This window comes from Heterodontus francisci, chromosome 2 (assembly GCF_036365525.1).
Source record: "Heterodontus francisci isolate sHetFra1 chromosome 2, sHetFra1.hap1, whole genome shotgun sequence".
Taxonomy (NCBI): Eukaryota; Metazoa; Chordata; class Chondrichthyes; order Heterodontiformes; family Heterodontidae; genus Heterodontus; species Heterodontus francisci.
The window spans coordinates 203,354,042-203,369,353 of NC_090372.1; the positions used below are offsets into that span (position 1 = coordinate 203,354,042).

The window sequence follows — 15,312 nt, forward strand, 5'->3', positions numbered from 1 at the left end:
GTGCTTGAGCACTCAATTGGGTATCTTGACAAAATAATCTACTTTGCTACACCTTTCTTCCACCATATATAGTTAGACTATAATTTATTATGCCTCCTTGGCCACAGAAACAAAACAAAACATCAAGATAGCAATGCAGTCATGCAAGAGTTTCTGGCGGCTCTAGGTCCTACTGTGCAAGTTCATCAACCTACTCAGTTTGCCTGCTAATTGCAGCATTCTCTAAGTTTCTGTCCCCATGATTAGAATCCCCCGAGTGTACCGCTTTGATTAGCATCAACAGATCCCACATGTAGGATCCATATAGTAATATAAACGGTGACAACCTCTCTAAATTTGGAGCAGCTCTCTGCAAGTAACCATTTTCCAGACTAACTTTCAACAAGAACGGGACCTACATGATTAGAATTCAGCCTTGTTCTTAGAGATGATGGGCAACTGAAAATGTTGCAAAATCTGTCCTTTGTGTGCTCTGCCCTCAAATGTCCTGAATAAGAAATGCCATGGCTGTACGCCTAGTAAATATTGTTGGTACACCCACAGTACCACTGCATGTTAGAATTCTTCCAATTCTTGTCCCATAACCAACTTTCCTCTGTAGTGGACTAAAAAGCAGTCAACATAGCGCCATTGGCTTAAAATTTATGTCCTTGCTACCTGGATGACCTGAGTGGGAGTTCATTGTGTCTCTGCTCTTTCATGGCTTTCTAGGGGTTTGGTCAACTGGATCATGCAAAATATGGGGCTGAATTTTATGGGCCTAGGGACAGGAATGGAGGCAGAGTAAGCCATAAAGTTTCATGGGAAGGCAAGGGGATGGGGGGGGGGGGGGGGGGGGATGGGGGTGGGGGGGGGGGGTGGTTGGAACACCTGTCACCTTTTTGACACGTTTGAATTTTATGGCCAATTAATGGCCTCTTCTCACCGCTGCTGACATTTTACCAGCAGCAGGGGGTGCCTCCGCCAAGTGAGTAACTTAAGGCAGCCTCCATGTGGGTAATCTGTGGCCCACCGCAGGCCTCTGGCAGCAAAGGCCGCCCTTGTGGCCCCCCGCCCTCGGTAACCCATCCATCTTCAGTCCAGGCTCCATGGTTCAGTAGCCCACCCACCTTCAGTCCAGGCTCCTTAGCTCTGTTCAAGTGCCTGCTGAAGTTCCAGCAGTGACCCTCTGATTGGCCAGCAGCTCTTGGAGGCAGGATCCCAAGACCCCGACGCTGGGCACTTAATTGTCCAAGTGTTGTTAAATACAGTCGAGGCAGGGCTCCCTTCATCCGGGTGTCCTTGTGCATGAATTGCAAAATGTTAGTATGCAGGTACAGCATGTAATTAGGAAAGTTAATAGAATGTTATTGTTTATCACGAGGGAATTGAATACAAAAGTAGGGAGGTTATGCTTCAGCTGTACAGGGCACTGGTGAGACCACATCTGGAGTACTGTGTACAGTATTGGTCTCCTTATTTAAGGAAGGATGTAAATGGGTTGGAGGCAGTACAGAGAAGGTTTACTAGACTAATCCCTGGAATGGGCAGGCTGTCTTACGAGGAAAGATTGGACAGGCTAGGATTGTATCCGCTGGAATTTAGAAGAGTAAGAGGCGACTTGATTGAAACATATAAGATCCTGAGGGGTCTTGACAGGGTGGATATGGAAAGGATATTTCCCCTTGTGGGAGAATCCAGAACTAGGGGGTCACTGTTTAAAAGTAAGGGGTCGCCCATTTAAGACAGAGATAAGGAGAAACTTTTTCTCTCAGAGGGTCGTGAGTCTTTGAAATTCTCTTCCTCAAAAGGCAGTGGAAGCAGAGTCTTTGAATATTTTTAAGGCAGAGGTAGATAGATTCTTGATAAGCAATTGGGTGAAAGGTTATCAAGGGTAGGTGGAAATGTGGAGTAATCAGTTCAGCCATGAACTTATTGAATGGCGGATCAAGCTCGAGGGGCCGAGTGGCCTACTCTTGCTCCTAATTCGTATGTTCGTATGTATGTTCACCTTTTGGGCCCGCCATTGGAACACCTGCTGGCTACATCACACGGGAGACCTTGGCACCCTTGCCTGCTCTTACTTTGACCAGCATCATTGCAGCAGTGAACTCCTCACCCCAGGACCTGACTGCTGCGTCAGGTGCTGTGTGGGCTGAGATCACCACTTTGGCCACATTACTCATTTTTAAGACCAGCTTGAATCCACAGCCTTTGCACAACTGCAAACTTTGTCCTCCTTAACCATATTTGCCATGATGTTCCCATCATTCATATAATTCCCAGCAGAACCTTGAACAACCTTTGATAATAGAACAATCTTAAAGGCTTTGTATCTGAATGCACGAAACATTCGGTATAAAATGAATGAGTTAATGGGTATGATTGAGTGGCAATTACCGAGATGTGGTTGCAGGGGAACCAGGTTTGGGAATTGAATATCCAAGGGTACTCAGTATTTCGGAAGGATAGGCAGGAAGGAAAAGGAGGTGGTGTAGCTTTGTTAGTAAAGGAAGAGATCAGTGCTGCAGTGAGAAATGATATAGGCACTGGAGATCAAGACGTAGAATCAGTCTGGATCGAAACAAGAAATAGCAAGGGAAAGAAGTCCCTGGTGGGAGTAATCTAGAGGTCCCCAAACAGTAGTTCCACAGTGGGACACAGTATAAACCAGGAAATACTGGGGACTTGTAAGAAAGGTACAGCAATAATCATGGGTGATTTTAATATGCATATAGACTGGATTTATCAAATTGGCAAGGGTAGCCTCGAGGGAGAGTTCATTGAATGTATTAGAGATTGTTTTTTGGAGCAATACGTTGTGGAACCAATCAGGGAGCAGGCTATTCTAGATTTGGTATTATGTAATAAGGTGGGATTAATTAATGATCTCATAGTTAAGGATCCTCTAGGGAAGAGTGATCATAGCATGCTAGAATTTCAAATTCAGTTTGAGAGTGAGAAACTGGAGTCCCACACTAGCGTTCTGGAGTTAAACAAAGGTAATTACATAGGCATGAGGACAGATTTGGCCCTAGTAGATTGGGCAGGAAGACTACAAGAAAGGACAGTTGATGAGCAGTGGCAGATGTTTAAGGCGATATTCAATTCCTCCCAACTAAAATATATTCCAGAGAGGAAGATTCTAAGAGGGGGGAGAAACATCCATGGCTAAGCAAGGAAGTTAAGGATAACATAAAGACAACAACTAAGGCATACCGTATTGCAAAGGCCAGTGGCAGGCTGAAAGATTGGGAAACTTTTAAAGATCAACAAAGGGTTACTAAAAAAAAAAGTAAGAAAAAGAGCAAAGGTAAATTATGAAAGAAAACTAGTGCAAAACATAAGAACGGATAGCAAAAGCTTCTATAAGTATATAGAACGGAAGAGTAGCTAAAGTGAATGTTGTTCTCTTGGAGGTTGTGACTGGGGAGCTAATAGTGAGGAACACTGAAATGGCGGAGACACTAAATCAGCATTTTGCCTGAGTTTTCACGGTGGAGGACACTAGTACCATCCTAATAGTAACAGGTAATGCAGAGGTTATAGAAAAGGGAGGAACTTAGAACAATCACCACCACAAGGGAAAAAGCACTGAGCAAACTATTGGGATTGAAGGCAAACAAGTCCACAGGGCCGGATGGACTACGTCCTAGGGTCTTAAAGGAAGTAGCAGCGGAGATAGTGGATCCATTGGTTGTAATATTCCAAAATTCTCTGGATACGGGAAAGGTTCCAGTGGATTGGAAAAAAAATAATGTAATGCCCTTATTCAAAAAGGGAGGGAGGCAAAAAGTAGGAAACTATAGTTTAACATCTGTCGTTGGGAAATTGTTAGAATCCATTATTAAAGAAGTAATAACAGGACATTTAGAAAGTCAAAACGCAATCCATCATTGTCAGCATGGTTTTATGAAGGGTAAATCGTGTTTGACTAATTTGCTAGAGTTCTTCGACGATGTAACAAGTAAAGTGGATAATGGGGATCCTGTAGATGTAGTATATCTGGACTTCCAGAAGGCATTTGATAAGGTGCCGCACAAAAGGTTAATACACAAGGTAAGATCACATGGGGTTAGGGGCAATTTATTAGCTTGGATAAAGGATTGGCTAACCAACAGAAAAGAGAGTCGGGATAAACGGGTCCTTTTCTGGTTGGCGAGATGTAATTAGCGGGGTGCCACAGGATTCGGTCCTCGGGCCCCAACTATTTACAATCTATATTAATGACTTCGATGCAGGGATAGATGGTAATATAGCCAAATTTGCAGATGACACTAAAAATCGGTGGGATAGTAAGTTGCAATAAAGAAATTTACAAATGGATATGGATAGGTTAGGTGAACGGGGCAAAATTTGGCAGATAGAGTTTAACGTGGATAATTTTGAGGTTATCCATTTTGGTCAGAAGAACAGAAAGGCAAATTATTATCTAAATAGAGAGAAACTTCAGAGTGCTTCGGTGTAGAGAGATGTGGGTGTCCTCGTACATGAATTGAAGAAAACTAGTATGCAGGTGCAGCAGATAATAAGGAAGGCAAATGGAATTTTAGCATTTATTGCAAAAGGAATAGAGTATAACAGTAGAGAAGTGTTGTTGCAACTGTACACAGCATTAGTGAGACCACACCTGATGTATTGCGTACAGTTTTGGTCCCCTTACTTGAGGAGGGATGTAGTTGCATTGGAAGCAGTTCAGAGGAGGTTCACTAGATTGATTCCAGAGATGAGGGGTTTGTCTTATGAAGAGAGATTGAGCAGTTTAGGCCTTTACTCTCTACAGTTGAGAAGAATGAGAGGAGATCTAATTGAGGTATATAAGATGATTAAGGAGATTGACAAAGTAGACATAGAGAGGATGTTTCCTCTGGTGGGGCAATCTAGAATGAGTGGTCATAGTTTTAGGATAAAGGGTAGCATATTTAAAACAGAGATGAGGATAAATTACTTCTCTCAAAGGGTCGTGAGTCTGTGGAATTCACTACCCCAGACTGCGGTGGATGCCGGGACATTGAGTAGATTTAAAGGAGGAGATGGACAGATTTTTAATTAGTAATGGGTTGAAGGGTTATGGAGTACGGGAAGGAAAGTAGAGGCCAAGATGAGATCAGCCATGATCGTATTGAATGGCGGAGCAGGCTCAAGGGGCTGAATTGCCTACTCCTGCTCCTAGTTCTTATGTTCAATTAGACATGGGAAAAACCCATTTTTTCCCTCCTTCCATTTGCCATGAGTAAAATTCTAGTCATATTTCAATGGTGCTAAATCAAGTGAGTGCAGACAGTTATACTGGTTGCTACACCAGGTGTAGTCAAAATAATACTAAGGTACACCCAGTATCATATAATCCTTCAATGAGTTGCCTCTGCCTTAAAAGTAGGCATGCTAATGCCATCAGTTAACACTACACTAGGTGAGGGGTAAGGCGGTGGGTTGATGGCGAACTGTCCACCTTTGCCCTCATTACCCCTCTGAAACTGACCTAAACTTCAGGATTTAGCGCATGGGCAGATTAATGGGGAAATCCTGAAGTTGCAGTCTGTCATTCACTGCTCCACCACAGATTGCGCCCCTTTCCCCACCCCCAGAGCCAGCAAGATACAAAAGAATAGAGCTATTGTAGAATATTTTATTTTTCTTTTGAAGAGTATGAGCACAGCTGACACACATTTGATTTAACCATCCATCAGCAGATCTATCTGGAGCTCCAACAGGCCTCACTCTGCTCTGCCAAAACAGCCCACTAGTCTAGGATCATCCTGGTGGGCATTAATTTCTTCATCTCCATTAACATCCTGGAGGTTAACCACTGACCAGAAACTAAACTGGGTTAGCAACCAATGAAATCACTTGATATGATGAGAACGTCCACTTTTCCACTCTGACATCACCATTAGAAACCCCATAAAAAGTTACACCTTGTTCAATCAGGAATAACTGGGTTTTTAATGGTAACCTTAGTAATAACTATTGCTGAACAACAGATCTAGCCCTGAAAAAGATACATTTTATATTTGTGGGGTGTTGTTAAATGTCTCCATTCTAAATTTCTTTAATTTTTTTCAAGTTTATTTTAGGATGTTTCAGCTTCACTTCATGGGTATGTCCCAATCTTTATTTTTCTCTATGTAAAATTTTTTTAAAAAGTGATTTGATTTTAGTGCTTTTCATTTCCCGGTTGGCTGTCTGTGAGAATTCTTTAATGTGACTGGCAACTTGGACAGTTTGATGACATTTCTGCAACTCCACACTAGGAATCCCCATGATGAGAAACTCCATTAAATAATTCCGCAATCCACCACGGCGAGAGAGTTAAAGTTCTAACCATACAGATCACTAAATCTCTCAGCGAGGCTTTCTTTGAGGTCAGCTGCTTCACTGCTGAAGGCAAACACCGGTCCATATAATTCTATGGTACCTAAGCTTACCTAGCTCCTTATGTAGTAGAAAATAATAAATATTTCACAACTAGTGTTCTAATCTATGATTACAAGGTATATTCACATTTAGAGGCTCTTGTTCTCTTTGCCTAGAGAAGTTATCTGGTTGGCTTTCTAGACTGACTTCAAGGTACCCAGTCAGGCACTTTGATTTGAGTGGGACAGGCTGATCAATACCTTCCAAAAGTGACCATGAATAAACGAATTTAAACAATTATCTGTGAACTAAAGAAAAAGCTGCCAGTCAAACACATGAACAAATTCTACAAGATGTTTATATTTGAATGGAATGGTTTGGCAAAACCAAACCTACAAAAATCTGCAACCTACAATTGCATCAAGACAGGATACGATTTTTGTGAGAAACTGTCTTTAACCACTTACATACTACAATAAAAATTTTTAAAAGCCAATATAATAGTAAAGTGTCACATTGCTGTATGTGGGAGTTTTCTGTGCGCAAACTGGTTGCTGCATTTTCTACATTACAGCAATGACTACATTTCAAAAAGTAAATTATTGGCTGTAAAACACTTTAGGACACCCCTTAGGTTATGAAAGGCCTATATAATGCAAATCTTCCATTATTTATGAAAAATGCTTTATTTCTTCACAGTGCCTTTATATTCAATGGTCTGAAAACAAACTAAAATGTTATTTTATATTTTAGTGTGCAGTAACTGTTATCCACCCCTAAGCTGTCGTGGCACCTCTCCATAGCAGCAGTGTTGAGAATGGGAACTCAGTGAGGTGCTTGAAATCAAATCTATTTTCCACATCAGTGCATGCTATTTGTCCTTTATGTTTAGCTACCACACTAAAATAAATTATAGGGTGTATATTTTTGAGATACAAGGATACACAAGAACAAAGCTATTATAGAATATGTTATATTGTTAAGTGTATGAGCACAGCTGACACACATCTGATTTAACCATCCATCAGCAGATCTAGCTGGAGCTCCAAAAGGCTTCACTCGGTTCTGCCAAAATTCTCGGATCACCGTGAAGGCCATTAATTTCTTCATCTCTCTTAACATCCTGGAGGTTAACCACTGACCAGAAACTAAACTGAGTTAGCCACATAAACTACTAGAGCAAACCAGAGGCTTTGCATTCTGAAGTGACTGGCTCACTTCCTAATTCTCCAAAGCCTCATCATCACCGATGAAGCACAAGTCATAAGGATGATGAAATACTTTCCACTTGCCTGGATGAGTGCAGCTGCAACATTTGAAAATCGTCACCATCTATGACAAAGCAGTCCATTTGATCAGTACCCCATCCACCAGTTTAAACATCCATTTCCTCCACCACAGTCATACCACTGTTGCAGTGAGTACTATCTACAAGATGCACTGTAGCAAGTGAGCAATGCTTCTCCGATACCACCTTCGAATCCCTCAGTCCCCACCACCTAGAAGAATGGCAGCAGGTACATGGGAACAACATCATCACCTCCAGGTTTCCCTCCAAGTCACACATCATATCGTCATTTCTTCATCATCACTGTGCCAAAACCTGAAACTCCTATCCTAACAGCATTATGAGAGTAGCTTCACCACATGGAGTGCAATGGTTCACCACCATGCCAGCAATGCCCATTTCCCGAGAATTAATTAAAAAGGATGCCAGCATCTAGCCAATCGGTTCACTTCACTTGATATTAAGTGCCTTTTTTTCTTATTCTTTCATGGGATGTGGGTGTCACTGGTAAGTGTACTGAACACAGAAAATGCTATTGACCCCAGATTCCTTCTGGTAATGCTGAAAATCTATGCACCAGAGATGGCCAGCCCTTAACCATAACCCTACTCCAAAACAGCTACAACACTAAGTTCTACTCAAAAATGTGGTCGGTTGCCCAGTCACATCTGATCCATAAAATACAATAAATCTAACCCAAATAGTTAGCTTTCTATCAGCCTCCTCCCAATCATCAGAATACCAATGAATGACATAGAATCATAGAAACTTTACAGCACAGAGAGAGGCCACTTGGCCCATCGCATCTGTGCCGACTGAAAAACGATCCACCCAGTCTAATCCCACCTTCCAGCATTTGGTCCGTAGCCCTGCAGATTACGGCACTTGAGATGCATATCCAGACATCTTTTAAATGAGCTGAGGGTTTCTGCCTCTACTACCCTTTCAGGCAGTGAGTTCCAAACCTCCACCACCCTCTGGGTGAAAATCTTTTTCTTCATCTCCCCTCTAATCTTTCTACCAAGCACTTTAAATCTATGCCCCCTAGTCACTGACCTACATACGAACATATGAATTAGGAGCAGGAGTAGGCCACTCGGCCCCTCGAGCCTGCTCCGCCATTCAATAAGATCATGGCTGAAGTGATTTCTCCACATTACCATCTACCCCCGATAACCTTCCACCCCCTTGCTCATCAAGAATCTATCTACCTCTGCCTAAAATGTATTCAAAGACTCTTGCTTCCACTGCCTTTTGAGGAAGAGCGTTCCAAAGACTCAAGACCCTCAGAGAAAAAATTTCTCCTCATCTCGGTCTTAAATGGGCGACCCCTTACTTTTAAACAGTGACCCCGGGTTCCAGATTCTCCCACAAGGGGAAACATCCTTTCCACATCCACCCTGTCAAGACCCCTCAGGATCTTATATGTTTCAATCAAGTTGCCTCTTACTCTAAATTCCAGCGGATACAAGCCTAGCCTGTCCAATCTTTCCTCACAAGACAACCCGCCCATTACAGGTATTAGTCTAGTAAACCTTCTCTGAACTGCTGCCAATGCATTTTGTATTCAATTCCCCTCGCGATAAACAATAACATTTTATTAGCTTTCTTAATTATGTGCTGTACCTGCATACTAACCTTTGGCGATTCATGCACTAGGACACCCAGATCCTTCTGCATCTCAGGGCTCTGCAATCTCTCACCATTTAGATGATATGCTTCTTTGTTATTCTTCCTGCCAAATTGGACAACTTTGCATTTTCCCACATTATACTCCATCTGCCAGATTTTTGCCCACTCACTTAACCTATCTATATCCCTTTGTAGCCCTCCTTATGTCCTCTTCACAAGCTACTTTCCTACCTATCTTTGTGTCATCAGCAAATTTAACAACCATACCTTTGGTCCCTTCTTCTAAGTCATTTATATAAATTGTAAAAAGTTGAAGCCCAAGCACAGATCCCTGTGGCACACCACTTATTTTCTTGCCAACCAGAAAATTACCCATTTATGCCTACTCTCTGTTTCCTGTTAGCTAGCCAATCTTCTATCCATGCCAATATGTTACTCCCTACACCATGAGCTTTTATTTTCTGCAATAACCTTTGATGTGGCACCTTATCAAATGCCTTCTGGAAAGCCAAGTACAATACATCCACTGGTTCCCCTTTATCCACAGCACATGTAACTCCCTCAAAGAACTCCAATAAATTGGTCAAACATGATTTCCCTTTCACAAAACCATGTTGACTCTGCCTGATTACCTTGAATTTTTCCAAGTTCCCTGCTATAACATCTTTAATAATAGCTTCCAACATTTTCCCTAAGACAGATGTTAAGCCAACTGACCTGTAGTTTCCTGCTTTGTCTCCCTCCCTTTTTGAATAAAGGAGTTACATTCGCTATTTTCCAGTCCAGCAGAACTGTCCCTGAATCTAGGGAATTTTGGAAAATTTAAACTAACCCATCAACTATGTCACTAGCCACTTCTTTTAGACCCTAGGATGAAGTCCATCAGGACCCAGGGACTTGTCAGCCCACAGCTCCAACAATTTGTTCAGTACCACTTCCCTGGTGATTGTAATTTTCTTGAGTTCCTCCTTCCCTTCCATTTCCTGACTTACAGCTAATTCTGGGATGTTACTTGTATTCTCTATAGTGAAGGCCAATGCAAAATACCTGTTCAATTCATCTGCCATCTCCTTATTATCCATTATTAATTCCCCAGACTCATTTTCTATAGGACCAACGTTCACTTTGTTAACTCTTTTTTTTTATAAATATCTACAGAAACTCTGACTATCTGTCTTTATATTTCTAGCTACCTTTCTCTTGTAATCTAATTTTTCCTTCCTTATCAATCTTTTAGTCGATCTTTGCTGTTTTTTATGTTCTGTCCAATCTTCTGACCTGCCACCCATTTTTGCACAAATATATACTTTTTCTTTAAGTTTGATACTATCTTTAGCTGTTTTAGTTAACCACGGATGACGAGTACCCCCCCCCCCCCCCAAACCTTGGAATTTTTCTTTCTCATTGGAATGTATCTATTCTGTGTATTCTGAAATATCCCCTTAAATGTCTGCCACTGCATCTCTATTGACCTATCCTTTAACCTAACTTGCCAGTTTACTTTAGCTAGCTCCGCTTTCATGTCCTCATAATTGCCCTCATTTAAGTTTAAAATACTGGTCTTGGACCCACTCTTCTCTCCCTCAAACTGAATGTAAAATTCAATCATATTATAATCGCTGCTATCTAGGGGCACCTTAATTATGAGGTCATTAATTAATCCCATCTCATTGCACAACATCAGGTAGAATATAGCCTGCTCTCTGGTTGGCTCCAAAACATAATATTCCAAGAAATTATCCCAAAAACATTCTATGTACTCCTCATCTAGGCTACCTCATGCCCATCTGATTTTTCCTGTCTATATGTAGATAAAAATCCATGATTATTGGCGTACCTTTCTGACAGGCTGCCATTATTTCTTCCTTTATAGCCTGTCCTCCAGTGTGGTTAGCGTTAGGTGGCCTGTACACCACTCCCACAAGTGACTTCTTGCCTTTATGATTTCTCATCTCTACCCAAACTGCTTCTACATCTTGGTTTCCTGAACTTAGGTCATCCTTCTGTACTGCGCTAATACCATCATTAATTAACAGAGCCACCCTTCCACCTTTTCCCAGCTTGCTAGCCTTCCTAAATGTCATGTACCCTTCAATATTCAGGTCCCAATCCATGTCAGCCTGCAGCCATGTCTCTGTAATGGCTATCAGATCGTACTTATTTATTTCTATTGGCGCTTTCAGTTCATCGGTTTTGTTTCAAATGCTACATGCATTCAGATACAGAGCCTTTAGTTTGGTCCTTTTACTATTTTTGTAACCTCTAGCCATATCTGTTGATTTACTTTTAGATTTGTACGCTCTGTCCTTTCCTGTCATAGTCTGTTTATCATTTCCCAGATTAATACCTTCCTCTCTACTCCTTGATTTACCATATCTTCCCAAATTTGATCCCTTGCCCCCACTATTCAGTTTAAAACCCTCTCCACTTCCCTAGTTAGACCTCTCACCTGTTCACTGATTCTCATTTTGCATCCTGCCAAAACCACTTGGCTCCAAACTCAAGACTGATTCCTGGGATGGTAAGATTGCCCTATGAGAAGAGATTGAGGAGACTGGGCCTATATTCTCTAGCGTTTAGAAGAATGAGAGGTGATTCCATTGAAGCATACAACATTCTTACAGGGCTCGAAAAGGTAGATGCAGGAAGAATGTTTCCCCTAGCTGGAGGGTCTAGAATCAGGGGACACAGTCTCAGAATAAGAGGTAGGCCACTTAGGACTGAGATGAGGAGAAACTTCATGAGGACGGTAAATCTGTGGAATTCTCTATCCCAGAGGGCTGTGGAGGCTCAGTCATTGAGTATGTTCAAGACAGAGATTGATAGATTTCTAGATATTAAAGATATCAAGGGATTATGGGGATAGTGTGGGAAAATGGTGTTGAGGTAGATCAGCCATAATCTAGTTGAATGGCAGAGCAGGTTTAAGGGGCTGAATGTCCTACTCCTGCTCATATTTCCTATGTTCCATCACATCCTTGATCCAGACACGGATACAAGAGCGGTGTTGCAGAAGAGAGGTGAGTGTAGCCACTCTCAACATCAAGACAGAATTCAACTAAATATGATACCAGGAGCCCTGAGATTATAGGAATAGAAAGGAAAACTCTCCAGAGGCCAGAGGCATACCTAGCACATGGAATAACTGTTGCAGCTGTTGAAAGCTAATCATTGCAACCCCAGAAAGCCACCGCAGGAGTTCCTCAGGGAAATGTATTCAGTCCAACAATCTTCAGTTGTTTCATTAATTACCTTCCCTCTGTCATGATGCAGGAGTGGAGCTGTTCATTGGTATTTCCATAGTATTCAGTTCCATTCACAAATCCTCCAATAATGAGGCAACCCATAGCTGCCTAGAGGAGGACCTAGTTAATATCCACGATTTGGCTGACAGTGGCAAGTAACATTCTTGCCAAATAAATGCAAGATAATGGCCATCTCAAAATAGAAAAAGCACAGCCATCTCTCCTAGCCTTCAACTGCATCATCATCATCACCTAGTTCCCACAAGAAACCTTGTGAGTCTTCTGCTGCCCAGAAGCTTAACTAGACTAGCTGCTAAACACTGGGTATTGTGCGACACATAGCTTACCTCTTGACTTCAAAAAGCCTTTCCACCAGCTACAAGACTCAAGTTAAAAGTGTGATGAAATACTCGTTATTCACCTGGTTGAGAGCAGCCATCACAGCACTCAAGCTCAACACCATTTAGGATAGGTATGATCTGCTCTTCAGCGACTTCAACAGCATCGCTCTCTCCTGTGACCTCTACCACTAAGAAGGATAAGAACAGCACTATAGTGGGAAGAACTTCACCTCCAAGTCGCATGTCATCTTAACTTGGACATACATCACTGCTTCTTCACTGCTGCTGGATCAATATCCTGGAAGTTCCTATCCAATTTTACTATTGTGAGAGCACCATAATGGACTGCAGTAGTTCAAGGCGGCCTACTACCACTTTCTTAGAGCAACTAAATATGGGTAATCGATATAACCGTGGCAACTTTGAGAATTTTTTTCTAAAACCCTCTTGGATCAAGTTTCTGGTCACCCCTGCCAAATATCTCCCTTTTTGTTTTGACAATTGTTTTCATTACACCACTGTGAATCGATTTGTAACATTTTCTAACTTAAAGGCACTACATAAATGCAAATTTTGGTTGTACTTCCCACTAAAGCTTTGACTCTGGGCTCATGCTCCAGCAAACAGATCGTTGCCAGTAACCAAAGACCCATACTCAGAATAGGTTATTACCTCAAGAAGTTGAAATAAGGGCAGAATATCAAATGGAAAAAGAGGTGGCGAAGGAAGGGGGGGGGGGTGGTAGATAGAAACACAACCCACATGAAATTCTGCTTGATGAGTTTAACAGAGTGACTGTAACACAGCAAATATTCCCAAATATGCGAGCAATTTACAACCTCTTATACTTATCACAGTCGATTGCTTTCAAAGCAGTGAGTTCACACCATTATACACTATTCAGATTGTTTCCTAAACAAAGATAGATTAATTTTAAAAATAGATTTTGTATGAAAGATCAGTGAATTTGGATCTTTTAATTAGGTTAGTAATTAATTCCAAGTTAACTAATACTTCTATAATGGACCATGCCTCTTTAAATGGAGCTACTGAAGTGCTTATAGGTTGGGTTCACTATATGGTTATTGCATTGAAAAGTATTTTCTAAAAGCACTTTAGAAAGTGCTTTAGTAACATTTAGGGACAGGGTCAAATGCTACATTTCGGAAAATGGCTACAATGCTGAGATGTACTTTGATCTTGACAAAAGTGCAATTTGCGCACATCATACACATTCATAATACAGGCTTTTCACTTTGCTGGAAAAATGAATAATACATGCCATATTTATCACACACAATACCTGTTAGTCATAACTGACTCAGTTCTTATTGACAAGTGATAAACATCTCCAATACAATGAATATCTTACACTGTTTAGCATAGCAAAAGCAGGTATATTTTAAGATTCATAACATAACTGAGAATTAAAAACTAATACAAATTATGCAAAATTAGAAAACGATTAGGATCAATTCAAATCATCACATGACTTACCCCAGCTATATATATTGCATTGTTTGTTTCCTTCAAAAAGCACCAAGCACAGCAAATCTTCTTTTCATCTGAAGAGAGAAACAAATGATATTATGAGATCACATGATCCAAGAATGGTCAAGAAGTATTTAAGATGCTATGAATAGCATGCCCCAGTTTGCTGCACAATACAACATTTTGTGTGAACATATTTCTAAGCATACAAACTTAATGTGCCAAGTGCAATTAGTATTTGTTTGGCAGAGTGCCTGAAGAATGTGAATTTCATTCTGTAAAATATTAACAATGTAACTTTACCAGTTGACGGAGCTTTACACCACAAATCAAGATGACAACAACTTGCATTTATATAGCTTCTTTAATATCCCTAGGCACTTCAGAGGTGAAAGGGAAAAATGAATACTAAGCCAAAGAAAGTGAAAGTAGGAGGTGTGACCAAAGTTGATCTAAAAGGTAGATTTTAAGGAGGGTCTTAAAGGAAGAGAGGTTTAGAAAGGAAATTTCCAGTCTAGGAACCTAGGTGGCTGAAGGCACAGCTATCAACGATGGGGTGAATGGAAGGAGGCAAGTACAAGACAGCAAACTCAGAGGAACAGAAAGTTCAGAAGGAGCGTTTGTGGGGCTGGATGAGGTTACAGAGATAAGGAGGTGTGAGAAGCACAGAGAGACTTAAATACAAGGCGAGAATTTTAAAATTTGTGGCTTGGGAGACTGGGAACTAATATAGGTCAGTAAGGACAGAGATGATGGATAACCAGGATTTTGCATGGGATAGGATGCAGGATATAGGAGCAGCAGAGCTTTGGATGAATGAATTTTATGGAGAGTAGAGAAAGGAAGGCCAGCCAGGACAAAACTTAAATAGTTAAGATTCGAGGTGATGAAGGCATGGATAACTGTTTCAAGTAGATGGTCTGAGATAAGGGTGAAAGCCCAATGTTACAGAAATGGGCAGTCTTTATGATGGACAGCA

The 15,312-nt window shown here is 41.2% G+C and overlaps 1 protein-coding gene across 5 annotated transcripts in view; it reads right to left on the reverse strand.

The window, feature by feature from the left end:
• The window catches only part of galnt11 (UDP-N-acetyl-alpha-D-galactosamine:polypeptide N-acetylgalactosaminyltransferase 11 (GalNAc-T11)), a 214,858-nt gene that overhangs the window by 173,201 nt on the left and 26,345 nt on the right, over positions 1-15,312 (reverse strand). For all 5 annotated transcript variants that reach the window (XM_068015045.1, XM_068015044.1, XM_068015047.1 and 2 more), the window contains one exon: positions 14,340-14,407. The gene's annotated coding sequence lies outside the window, so the exon portion shown is untranslated. The remainder of the gene's footprint in view (positions 1-14,339; positions 14,408-15,312) is intronic.